Source organism: Hypanus sabinus, chromosome 3 (genome assembly GCF_030144855.1).
Source record: "Hypanus sabinus isolate sHypSab1 chromosome 3, sHypSab1.hap1, whole genome shotgun sequence".
Classification (NCBI taxonomy): domain Eukaryota; kingdom Metazoa; phylum Chordata; class Chondrichthyes; order Myliobatiformes; family Dasyatidae; genus Hypanus; species Hypanus sabinus.
In genome coordinates this window covers 31153139-31166802 of record NC_082708.1, presented here as the reverse complement: position 1 = coordinate 31166802, position 13664 = coordinate 31153139, and the positions used below count along the sequence as shown (strand labels likewise).

Below are 13664 nucleotides of genomic sequence, written 5' to 3'. Positions count from 1 at the left end.
CATTTCGAGCAACATTTTCCTGTAATGTCCCCATGTCCCTTCATATCTAGAAATCTGTCAGTCTCTGTTTTTAATGAACTGTTTAACATAAAGAATTCCAAAGACTTGCTAGCCTCTGAGCATTGAAATTTCTCCAGATCTCATTCCTAATTGGTTTTCACTTTATTGTGAGACGGCGTACTCTCCTTCTGGACTCTTCACTGACAAATCCTCCAACTTCTCAGGCCCTTTAAGAACTTTATCAGAATTCTGCACTAGGACTGAGGAATCTGTGTATGTCATGGTTCTCAGAAAATTGCTCTCTTGTTGCCCACCATCTTTTCTTAATATTTCTTAAGGTTCAGGATTGTTTAGTGTCATTTCCAATACATAAGTGTAAAAGAGAACCAAATTATTGTTCTTCCGGATATGATGTAGCACAAAAAAAAACACAGTAAGATAAAGAAAACAATAATAAAAAATACACAAAATATAAATACATAACGCAAACATGAGGAAATCTGCAAATGCTGGAAATTGCAGCAACACACACAAAATGCTGGTGGAATGCAGCAGGCCAGGCAGCATCTATAGGAGGAAGTACAGTCAACATTTCAGGGCCGAGGCCCTTCATTGGGACTGGGATCTTGGCTCGAAATGTCGACTGTACTTCCTGCTGCGTTCCACTAGCATTTTGTGTGTGTTATATAAATACATAAAATAGATTATATACATAGATTGATTGTATGTCCATAAAGTGTTGCTAGGTATAGGAGAATCTGTACATAAGGTGACTCTGATAGGAAATAATGAAGTAATGGGTGTTAGTGGGTGGAGGTGTCGATCAGCTTTACTCTGAAGGAAAGTAACTGTTTTTGATTCTGGTGGTCCTGGCATGGGTGCTACGTTGCCTTCTCCTTGATGAGAGTGGGACAAACAGTCCATGAGCAGGGTAGGTGGGATACTTTATGATATTGCTAGCCTTTACCTGGCACCTTTCTGTATATACAGTATGTCCTTGATGGTGCCAGTGATGCACTGGGCAGTTTTGACTACCAGTTGTATAGCCTTCATGTCCGCTGCATTGCAGTTTCTGTGCCATGCCGTGATGCAGCTTTTTGGGATGCTCTCCATTGCACATCTTCAGAACGTTGTGAGTATGGATGTGCACAGTCCAGCTCTCTTCAGCCTTCGCAGAAAGTAAAGTCTTTGCTCAATTGCACTGAAAGAAGATATGAGATGGAGGCAGGGTTAAAAATAATCTCGAGGTTTTCAGTCATAGTAATAGTAAAAGGCCAAATAAGAACAAAAGTAATATAAGCAGAAGTACGCCATTTATCTCTTCTGCTTGTTCTGCCATTTGATAAGATCATAGGTTGCCTTTCACATTAGCACCACTTTCCTACAGTACCCTACAACTTTTGGTTGCCCCTGATACCTCAAAATGTTCGATCTAGGCCATGAATATACTCAACAACTGAAACCTTTTTGAGTTAAGAATTCCAAAGATTCACTACTCTAGATTGGGGTTCCTAACCTGAGGTGCATGAGCCCCTTAGTTAATGGTATTTACCCCCATGGCGTAAAAAAGGTTGGGAACCCCACTTTAGATGGATAAATGTCTTCTGTCTGGCCTGTATGACCCACTCCTCATTTTCTGACACTCCAACCAGGGGAAGCATTATCTCTTTGTTTACCAGGTTGAACCCTTTAAGAATTTGAACGAGATGACCTCTCATTCTCATTCTAAACTCAACGGCATATGAACCCAGTCTACTTACTATCATCTCTTATAATAAAACCTAGAATTCTTGGAATACATTTGGAATAATTACACTCTACTCCCTCAATGGCAATTATATCTTTGGACAGGGAGATAAGATTGTGCAGAATACTGCAGAAGTGATCCTATGTAATTGAAACCTGATATCTTGTGCCCAATTCCTCTTGTCATGAATGTGTGCCATTTATACATGTTGTGTTTCATACACAGACACTCAGATCTGAGTGAACACTGATATATTTCTGTCTTCATTTAAAAATTGCTCTGCTTTTCCAATTTTTCTATCAAAGCGGATGACCTTCTTGTTTGTCCCATTATATTCTACTGCTATGTCCTCACCGATTACCTGAAACCACACCTCATCCAGGTGACTACACAGCTAAGTCTTAAAAGGAGATCAAGAGTTAGGTGGCTCTTTTGAAAATTCAATAAGAAAAATTTATTAAAAAAAAGAGTTAGGTGGCTTGGAGAATTGGCTTCTTGAAAAAAGCTGAGTATGAATATATTGCAGATCAAAAATTCACAGTATTTATAAGGTAGCAATTCTTACTTCATTAGTTCCAAAGTCAATTTCAAATCTAAAATCTGTTGCAAACATTTTTTCTGTGATTTTCACTCAGGATTCATATTGTTGGCATCTTTCATTCTGATTTTCTGCACAAAACAAAAAAGCATCCACAGAATGTTGCTTTTATGCTAGGTATGCAGTTGCTATGATACGACTGCAGTTTCTACTGGAGCAGAGGATACTCTAAGTAATTCAAACACAAACGAGAATATCTGCAGATGCTGGAATTCCAAAGCAACACACGCAAACTGCTGGAGGAACTCAGCAGGATAGGCAGCATCTATGGAAAAGAGCAAAGAGTTGATGTTCAGGGGCGAGACTCTTCAGTAGGACCTTCAATCGAGTCCTGATGAAGGGTCTCACTCCTGAACATCAACTCTTTGCTCTTTTCCATAGATGATGCCTATCCTGCTGAGTTCCTCCAGTAGTTTGTCTGTGTTACTCCAAGTAATTGATGGCTTTGTCTGTAGTCTCAAGGGCAAAGATTAGATAAATGACAGATTTACCATTCAGAAACATTTTGGATATCATATATATTTTGAAAATAATATTACCTAACACTGATTCATCCTGATGTTTATGTTTTTCACTATGCTTGAATATTTAAATAAACAGATTTGATTTCAAACGTTATTTTTGCATTTGTTGCAAATATGAATCCGTGATATGCTTCTCAAAAACAGGCAATATTTGCAGATTCTTTTACTCTATTGTGCTGAGTATAAAATTAAATACATTCTACAACCCTGGGAATAGGTACCATTGCATAGATCAGCCGTTCTTCCACTGAGCCGTTCATACCCTTGAATTGTAGAGATGATTGAAGCTGGGTATGAAGGAAACATGCAGGTTTGCAGATGTCTCTAAATCCAGAGTGTGAACATTAGGGAAATGCAAGGCATACACAAAAATCTGAAACGTTTGTCTTTAAATAGCGTGTCAACTAGTGGAGTGGTGCCACAGCAACAACCTGGCACTCAACGTCAGTAAGACAAAAGAGCTGATGTTGACATCAGGAAGGGTAAGACAAAGGAACACATACCAATCCTCATAGAGGGATCAGAAGTGGGGAGAGTGAGCAGTTTCAAGTTCCTGGGTATCAAGATCTCTGAGGATCTAACCTGGTCCCAATATATTGATGCAGTTATAAAGAAGGCAAGACAGAGGCTTTACTTTATTAAGAGCTTGAAGAGATTTGGCATGTCAACAAATACACTCAGGAACTTCTGTAGATGTATTGTGGAGACCATTCTGACAGGCTGCATCACTGTCTGGCATTGGAGGGGTGGGCCACTGCACAGAACCGAAAGAAGCTGAAGAGGGTTGTAAATCTAGTCAGCTCAGCTCCATCTTGGGTACTAGCCTACAAAGTACCCAGGACATCTTTAGGGAGCGGTGTCTCAGAAAGGCAGCGTCCATTATTAAGGACCTCCAGCATCCAGGGCATGCCCTTTTCTCACTGTTACCATCAGGTAGGAGGTACAGAAGCCTGAAGGCACACACTCAGCGATTCAGGAACAGCTTCTTCCCCTCTGCGATCAGATTCCTAAATGGACATTGAACCCTTGATCACTACCTCATTTTGTAATATACAGTATTTCTGATTTTTGCACATTTTAAAATCTAAATATAGGCATACTGTACTGTAATTGACTGAGTGATTTATTTATTTTTTTATCTCTCCTATATTATGTATTGCATTGAACTGCTCATGCTATGTTAAAAAATTTCTCATCACATGCCGGTGATAATAAACCTGATTCTGATTCTGAAGTACAATTTAAATTGAATAAATACAGAACGATGAGACGAGAGTGAAGAGTGAAAGAACATTAATATATATTGCATTGAAACCAAAAGTTCAGTGGTTGTCAAAACTAATGAAAGCTGCTAAGGCCTTGAAATATTTAGTCAGGTATAAAGAATATAATTTCAGAAGGTGGGTGTTTGCATTTTCACCTATCCCTTAAAATAACAGAAAAAATATGGACTGGGAAAAGTCACATGACTCTCAGGTTTCTCTAGCGTTCAATAAGATTATAGATGATCTTTGGAATCTTTTGACCTGATCCTCTTATTCTTTGACTTTTCTAGATTCCAACATGCCTTCAATACAGAATGTGATCTATTAACTTTAGCCTTCTGAGGTAGAGAATTTCCAAAATCACAGCCCCGCAGGCAAAGAAATTCCTTCTGATCTCAGTTCCTTACCCTGAGAAAACGCACCCTAAATCGAGGAGAGAATCATCCTCTTGCAGTTGTTAGCATCTCGCAACCTGAACATCTTCTGTTCACTGTTTAACATCCCAAATGGCTGCTCTGTCTTTGGCAGTACCCCATGACATATGCTGTGAAACTCCATCCTCAACATCCTCCAACTCTTGTAAACAACCTCACAATAAATGAGATTTTCCCATCTCATCTAATATACTCCTCTGCATATACTTCTGACTGCTGGATCATGCTCACTGTATATATTACAGGTGCTGGGTAAATTTAGGTTCCTGGGTAAGGTTGCAAGTACATCTGTGCTTATGTTTCCAATTGTTGTATTAGAGCATGGTATCCAAATGTTGGAATCAGTACAGAAAAGAGCAGTAAATGCGTAATTTGGAGTAATTGAGTTCTGTGGTATTGGAAAGCCTGGAGCTCTTTAGTCTGGGGATGGAAAAACCCAGTGGATATATTATTCAAGAATATTCAGGAAACTAACTAAGGCATAGTGATATTCCAGTTTCAAAATTAAGGATTAAGCTTAGAAGACAACATTTAGATTAATGGCATTATATAGAGCATGCTGAATATGCAGAAGGAGATATCACTAATCAGAAAATACAGGTTGTGTGGGAAATGTTTGAAGAAGATGATAGAGAAATGAAATTTTTGTCTACTTTATATCAGGTAAACCTGATACTCAAATAGATAGATTTTATAATGTGTTCTAGTCTGACGTCTTACCTGTGTAATATCCACATTGCTGATTAGAGATTCCCAACTAACTTGAATGCTTTGGGTCCACAGGTGAATTGGAACCCTTTTTGCCTTTGACTCCGAGGTGTAACAGATCCCAAATGAATTGACACCATGCGGAGATGTATGTCAGTTTACAAAAAGGTTTACAGCACTGTTTGAACTTCTTTGCAGGATGCTATTAAAACCTAATACCTTTCATTGAAATAACCTAATACTTTTGCAATAGTTGGTTTTAAAGTTGTGTTCATCTGAAAGTAGTTGTACATTGCACCTGCCACAAACTTGTTTCTGTTTCTAAGTACAGTGTAGTATTTATAGAGCACTCTAAAAGGGACATTAAAAAGAATAAATGAGATGATCCATGTAGTCAACTATTGCAAGGCATATTAGTGCTAACAACTTAAGAGAAAACATTTCAGGGGATATCTCCTGAGTTATCATATTCATGAGAGTAGGATGTAGGGAATCCTGTAAAAATAACTCAAGTCCTAGTTGTCATGTTATTTTCACTGTTTCCTTCAGAGTTTGAGGTGTGGGTAGATGCACAGTTCTATTAGAGAGCAATTTCTAGAACTTTGATTCAACAGCAATGACAAAATATTTCCAGGTCAGATTGGTGCATAGTTTGCAGGGCCACGTTTGAGCGATGGCATTGCTGCGTTTGTACTTCTGGTTAGTAGAGGCCATGACACAGCTGTCTAACGAGTTTGGTGAGTCGCTTCAGTGCATCCTGTGGAGGGTATAAACTACTGCAACTGTGCATTGGGGTGGAGTGAGTGAATGGTTGTGGATGGGTTGCATATCAAGCAAACTGCTACGTCCTGTATGGTGTCCAGCTTCTTGAGTATTGGAACTGCACACTTCGAAGCATATAGATAGCATTCCATCACACTCCTGAATTGAACCTGCTGGAGGGGGTCAGGCTTTGGGAAGTTCACCAAGATGTCGCCATGGAAATTTAGGTTGTGGGAAGAAATTAGATAGATTTGGTTTGTTTTTTCTGGAGCAAAGGAGGCTGATGGGCTACTGTGAATGTAATCAGTGACACTGAAGAGATGCTGAAGCTGGTGTTATTTCAGTCTGTATTCCTGGAAACCCTCTAGGTAGCTTCCCCTAAACTCAAAGAAAATCATTTTTTATACCCTTAAGATCAAAGGTAACAGCGGCTAATTCAATACAATTTCAATAGTTACTATGCTATTGCTTACTTCAATATTTTGAGTCTGATAATGTGTCTCTTGAGTTACATACAATGGGAGACATCTCTGAATGTTCAAACACATTTGCTGGGACAAAGGAATTCACACAGATGGTCTCAGCACAGACATCCTATACTGAAGATTAATGCTTTGAGGACTGACTGTCTGAATACATGTATGTTCCAACTTGTGATTGATCAAATATGCCTGTGACCATGTTTAATGTGTTAAGGGTGGCCCGATAGTGTAGTGGCTAGTGTAATGCTTTACAGTGCCCATGAGCAGGGTTTAATTCCTGCCGTTGTCTATAAGGAGTTTGTACTTTCTGTCTGTGAAGGCTGGGTTTCCTCTGAATGCTCCAGTTTCCTCCTAAATTCCAAAAAGCCATTTGGATTATTAAGGGATAGTCTGTTGGTGCCAGAAGCATGGCAACGCTTGTGTGCTGGCCCCAGCACATATTCAGACCATGTGTTTGTTGATAAAATTAAAGCATTTTACTAAATGTGACAAATAAAGCTAATCTTTAAGTGACGATGGAAGTCTGGTCTGCACCATCCTTGATCTCAGTCATAATGGTGCAAATAACTTAGCCACTGTTTCCCGCTGTGATGCAGATCAACCCTGTACCTCGCAGTGACAGAAGAACCAAGGTGTCCTCGTTAGTAGCCACTATCAATGGTTAAAGCCCTGGGCATTGCACTTGCATGTGTTTCTACACTGACGGAGTAGGCTGTCAGTTGGAACCATTGACTATTTGACAATAGATCAGCTTTGATCGAATGGCAGACCAGACTCAATGGGATGAATTGACTAATTCTTTCTTATAGTTTTACATTTAGTTGATGCATGCCAAAAGGTGTCACGGTCATTTCACCGCAATCCATATTTTTTAGCAGCCAGAGCTCTGTAGAGAGTAGTGTTTTGTTACAAGGCTGTCCTTTTATCTTCAAATTGATTACTGCTTGTAATTTTTATTAAGAACTGAAGACGGTGAAGGCTGGTTCTTGTTTGAAATAATATATGCTATATTTACATAATTCCATAGCTCCTGTTTCCCTAACATGACTGAGCTGAGAAAGATAAATAAAATTATGAGAAGTATTGATATGGTAAATAGTCAGGTGGGTGGAGGGGTAGAGATACGTCTCTAACAAAGGAGGAAGAAGGCATTCCTTCCCTCCACTAGCCTGCAGGTCATCCTTGGACATGGTGTAGCAGCTGTTTAGCCTCCCGCTCAGGGTCACCTGAAGCCATGGGGGTGGTTATATGAGCAGCTGGTGCACATCACAAGTCTTGGTTATGTGACCACTGATGCCAGGCAGACAATCTCAGAAGAGTTTAGACAATGGGTGCAGTCACCCATCTTGTAAAGACACTGGTCAGAATTGGCAAGCCACCTCTGTAGAAAAATCTGCCGTGGTCATGGAAAGACCATGATCACCCATGTCATACAACAAGGCACGTAACTAATGAACAAAATAGTCAGAATTTCTTTCCATTTGAGGTATCAAAAACAAGAGAGCATATAGGTTTAAGATAAGAGGAAAGAGTTTAAAAGGGGATTTGAGAGGAATGGACTTTATCAATGAATGGTTGGTATGTGAAACTCACTAGAGTCAGATGCAGTCACTATGTTTAAAAGACATCTAGACAGGCATTTATATAGGCAACGCACAGAAGTATATGGACTTTGTGAAGGCAAATGCAATTAGTGTAGGCAGGCAAAAAAGAGCTGGGCTGAAGAGGCCCATTTCTGGCTGTGTAATTACTTGACTCTGACCCTATAACTACGTAGTGTATATAAAAGGAGAATCCATTTAGTATAGATGACAACACACACAAAATGCTGGTGAAACACAGCAGGCCAGGCAGCATCTATAGGGAGAAGCGCTGTCGACGTTTCGGGCCGAGACCCTTCGTCAGTCCTGACGAATGTCATTTTGTGTGTGTTGTTTGAATTTCCAGCATCTGCAGATTTCCTCGTGTTTGTAGTAGAGATGACACTTTTTTCTCTGATGTTTTGTAGCTAGATTTTAAACAATATTTCCTGCAGTACGCCATAGAATTGCTTTTATTTTATAATCCTGCTCGAGCTCTCAGGTCTCTTAAATTTAAACCATCTTCCTCGAGAGAAAATTGGCAGGTCAGCTTTTATTTTAACTACGCTCCTAAACTGTGGAAATATATCTAAAACTATCAGAGCTGCAGACTGAGTTGACACTTTTAAACACCAGCACAGAGCTATTTATTTAACCTTCCTTTTAAGTAAAATCATTTAATCTTGTATTTTTATGTTTGCACTTTATCCCACTCTAAAGCAATTTGAACTGCATCACTTGTAGGAAAAGTGCTCTATAAATAAGTTATTATTATATTTTCAGCCATTATGCTTGACCAATTATTTGTTTTTCTCTGCCAGAGAATGGTTAGTGCTTGCTGAAATGTACTCTGAGCTAACCACTGTGCATGCATTTGCCAATAGGATACATTATGTAGCAGTTGCTAGCATGGTTTCTGGGTGGCTTTTTCCTTCTCTAGCTAGAGTAACAAAGTCAATTCTAGTTATAATCTTGAACTGCTATAGCTTCTCGCCTCCAAACATCATACCCTACCCCCTCACCTCCACAACCCAAATCTTTCTCCATACTTACACCATCATTGCAGCTCTTGATTGGCTCTTCAAACAAAGATACAAGTTGCACATTCCTGAATGCATGCAGAATTTATCTTTAATCCCATTTGACACAAAATGGATGAGAATTTAGGGATTCTAAAGCCATGCTGACTATTCCTGATCAGCCACAGCTTTTCCAAATGTATATAAATCCTTCCCCTTGGGGTTTTCTCCACCAACTTCCCTACCACTGACATGAGGCTCATAGGCCTGTAGTTACCTGGCTTACCCTTGATAAGGAAATTAGCTATCTTCCAGTTTTCTTGCTGTATGACAAGATGAATGATAGAACTGTAGTTAAAATTTAGTTCATTTTAACCTGAGATGAACTTCCATAGATAGATAACAGCTACCAATGACCGTTGTGACCTCAGTCTCTGAGGCTGCTATGGGAGCATCCTTCAGGAGGGTGGATCAATGGAAAACATTTGGCCCAGACAGCATACCTGGCCAAGTACTGAAGACCTGTGCTAATCAACTGGCATGGTACTGCAGACCAGTTCTAATAAGGTGCCTGGAGTGTTTATGGACATTTTCAACTTCTCGCTTCAGAAGCATGGGTACCCACCTGCTTCATGCAGGCTTCAAGAAGTTCCCAAGAACATGGTAACCCACCTCAGTGAATATCATACAGTAGCACTTAACTCCACTGTGATGAAGTGCTTTGGGAGATTTGTCATGAAGAACATCAACTCCTGTCTGAGGAATGACTGAGATCCACACCAATTTGCCTACTATTACAACTGGTCAATAGCAGGTGCCATTTCATTGGCTCTTCACTCGGTCCTGGAACATGTGGACAATAAGGATGAATACAACTGGATGTTCGTCATTTACTACAGCTCAGCATTCAGCATTATCATTCAATGGAAGCTCACCACTAAGCTCCAAGACCTGGGCCTCTATATCTCCTCTTTGATTTCCTCACCAGTAGACCTCAGTTTGTATGGATTAGCAACAACATCTCCTCCACATTTACCATCAGCACAGATGCACCACAAGCTCTCTGTTTTACTCACTTTACGCCTACGATTGTGTAGCTAAGTACAGATCCGAATCTGAATCTCCAATGCCATATTTAAGTGTGTTGACGATACCACTGTTGTTGATTGAATCGATGGTGGTGACAAATCAGAACACTGGAGGGATTCTGATTCTGATTCTGAATCTGATTCTGGAGATTGAAAATCTGATTGAGTGGTGCCACAACAACAACCTGTCACTCAAAGCCAGCAACACCAAAGAGGTGATCATCAAGGGATCAGAGGTAGAAGGGATCAGTAGCTTTAAATTCCTCTGTATTAACATATCAGAAGATCTGCCCTGGGACTAGCAGAAAGAAGACATGCAAGTTCCTCTACTTTCTTAGAAGTTTGCCTAGATTCAGCATGTCATCAAAAACATCAACAAACTTCTATAGATGCACAGTGGAGTCTATCCTGAATGATTACATCATGGCCTGATATGGAAACACAAATGCTCAGGAATGGAGAAGACTACAGAAAGTGGTGAACACAGCCCAGTCCATCACAGGCAAAGTTCTCCCCATCAGTGAGCATTTCTATATGGAGTTCTGCCAGAAGAAAGTAGCATCCATCATCAAAGACCCCTAACATCCAGACCATGCTATCTTCTTGCTACTACCAGGTTCAGGAGCAGTTATTACTCTGCTACCATCAGGCTCCTGAACCAATGTGGATAACTCCACTCACCACAACTCTGACCTGACTCTATGACCTACAGATCCATGTTCAATATTTTATCTTATTTTGCACATTGGTCATTTGTCAGTCTTTGTCCATGTATAGATTTTCATAAATTCTATAGTATGTCTTTACTTTCATGTAAATGCCTGCAAGAAAATGAATTTCAAGGTAGTAAGTGGTAACATGTCTGTACTTGATAATAAATTTACTTCGAATTTTCTAACTTTGATGTCTTTGGTGCTCAGTTATTTCATTGCCATGTATTTTTATTTTACAAGATAGTCTGAACAAACCCAGTCTTTTGTTCATTTGTTCATCGATTGTACTTTGATAGAACATTAGTGACCTTCATTTCAATAAGGATTGAACAAAAGAATGGACTGCAAAATAAATTATATTCTTAAGGGATGATGTGAAGGTTGAACATTGAACAAATACTGTGACCTTCTCACAAACTCAAAAATATAATGCTCAGAAATCGCTTCTCACGACAGTGAAAAGCTGTGCAGATGAATATAGGTTTTCTCTGAAGTAGAGCAAATTGCATGCATTTTTTTTTGACATTCTAAGCACCTGGCAGGAACTATCTCCTCATTTTCTGGTGGGATTTCTCCAGCATAAGAGATGTTGTTCTGTTGTAAAGCTCCCTCAAATGATATTAATAATTCAGCTTCATTGGTCTAAAAAAACTGCTCTTCCCATCACTTGTCTGACCTGAAAAAGCCCAACACCACCTCAAACCATTGCACTAATGTTATGTCCTGTAAGTTATGTGTAGTTCACGTTAAGTATGTTTATAATGTACTAAACTGGTGTTGCATAAAGGTAATTTTTATGATATAGATGGGAGGGTGAGAAAAGGGTCTGGCTTTGCTGTTGTCGCAGCTTGTGTTGTTCTGCTGGACACTGTACTTGATATGTTGTCAATGGAATGTGAGGCGACACTTGTGGGCTGGGTTGTGTTGGTTGATAATGTAAGTGACACATTTCACTGTATGTTTCAATGTACACATGTAAATAAATTAACCTGAATCTGAAAAAACAATAATTGTTTTTTAGACTAATAAGGCTAAAATTAACAAAACCCTTTTCCCCGTAACGATGGCTTAGAGGGCCAGCGCTCAAAATGCATTCTTTGCCAGGGTGCTCAACACCAGTGTCAGTTATTACTTAACATACTGATCACACTTAATTCTGCACCTCTCTTGTAAATACAATATTTTTGTTTTGTAATCAAAACTCTGTGGCAAAGGCAATTCATTGACATTTTAAACACCTCTTCCTGGATTGGGATGGACCCAAAGTATGGAGGCAGCCATGGGGCCCACATGTTAGAAATCTCCCCATTCAAGATTTATCCACCCAGTGTTTACAGGGATCCATACCAAACCTCTCAAAAAAAAAAGCCCACACAGGCAATAATACCAAATCAGTTCTCCAAGGTTCATGACATTCTGTGAACTCAAACGCAGTAGGTAACAGGTATACTTTCCCACTTAGCCCCCTGTTTTTCTTTAATCCTTCTGGAGATTCTCTTAAATGTCTCTTATGTTCCTGCCTTTACCACCGTGTCTGGCAACGCGATCCACACACCTACCACTCTGTAAGAAAACTACCTCTGACATCCCTTCTAAACTTTCTGCCAATGACCTTAAAGTTATTGCCCCCTGTATTAGCCACCTGCCCTGGGAAAATGTCTCTGGCTGTCCATTCTGTCCATGCTTCTTATCATATTGTAGAGCTCTGTTAGGACACTTTTCGTCCTCCTTCATTTCAAAGAGAAAAGCCCTAGCTTGCTCAATCTATCCTCATAAATCATGCTCTCTAATCCAGGCAGCATCCTGGTAAATCTCCTCTGCATCCTCTCTAAAGGTTCCATATCCTTCCTATATTGAGGTGACCTCATCTACCCTTTAATCAGCCCAGGCAGAACAAGCATGGAGAATTTAAAAATGCAGGTACAGGCATTTGTATATCATTTCTGTAGTATTACTCCTCTGCTAAGACCCTAATCGCATTTCAATTTCTTCCATCCATCCAAACCCCTCCTCTTCCGCTGTAATGATATAAGGCCAAAGGTGAAGTAGAAATTTAGTTGAGAAGAGTTTAATGATGTTAACTCACATTCCAGCATTTCATGCAACTACATATTCAGTCACCAACACTCTAGTGGAATTAGACTTGTTTTAAAACCATTTACAGCTTTTTTACATTTTTACATTTATAAACCATTTATAAATCATTGAAAACAGCTTACTGCAGAAATCACTCAGTGTGAAGTTTGCCCCCAATTCCCCATGAGTCGTCATTCATTTCCTAGCTGAGCGCTCTTGTGATAGCAGCAACCAAATAAATGACTGTTTTGGTAATGGGTTTCTCATGCTGATAATCATGTGAGTCTAATATCCGATTTATCAGATCAGTGCTATGATGCTTTTTGTTAACATAATTTCTGTACTTACTGTTGGATATATGTTGTGAAACTTTGTACTTTGTATTAGAAGGCTTTGCTTTCTGTAAACATGTATGGTAGTTTATTCATCACAAGGCGATCAAGACCATCCATTTTCAGAGTGAGTTTATTTCTTCATGTTTGACTTTTTTGCCTTAATCTTAAAGTTTTTCAATTCTGTTTGGAATTGTGTGAATACTTAGAGTACACAGTTTAAATGTGTATTGGATTTAAACTTTTCATTATTATCCGGTTCAGTTGTTATTTTCCATTGGATGTATTCCATTGCTTTAGCTAAATAGTCTGATTTATTGTCATCGTATGGGCAGT

At 39.4% G+C, this 13664-nt stretch overlaps 1 protein-coding gene across 2 annotated transcripts in view; it reads left to right on the top strand.

Annotated features, from left to right (window-relative positions):
* Nucleotides 1-13664, top strand: part of LOC132391151 (copper-transporting ATPase 2-like) — a 113561-nt gene that overhangs the window by 2717 nt on the left and 97180 nt on the right. Inside the window, exon 1 of one of the 2 annotated variants that reach the window (XM_059963982.1) lies at nucleotides 13203-13275. The exons of the other annotated variant lie outside the window; for it this stretch is intronic. The gene's annotated coding sequence lies outside the window, so the exon portion shown is untranslated. Of the gene's footprint in view, nucleotides 1-13202; nucleotides 13276-13664 lie in introns of those variants that run through there. 2 annotated transcript variants of the gene reach the window in all.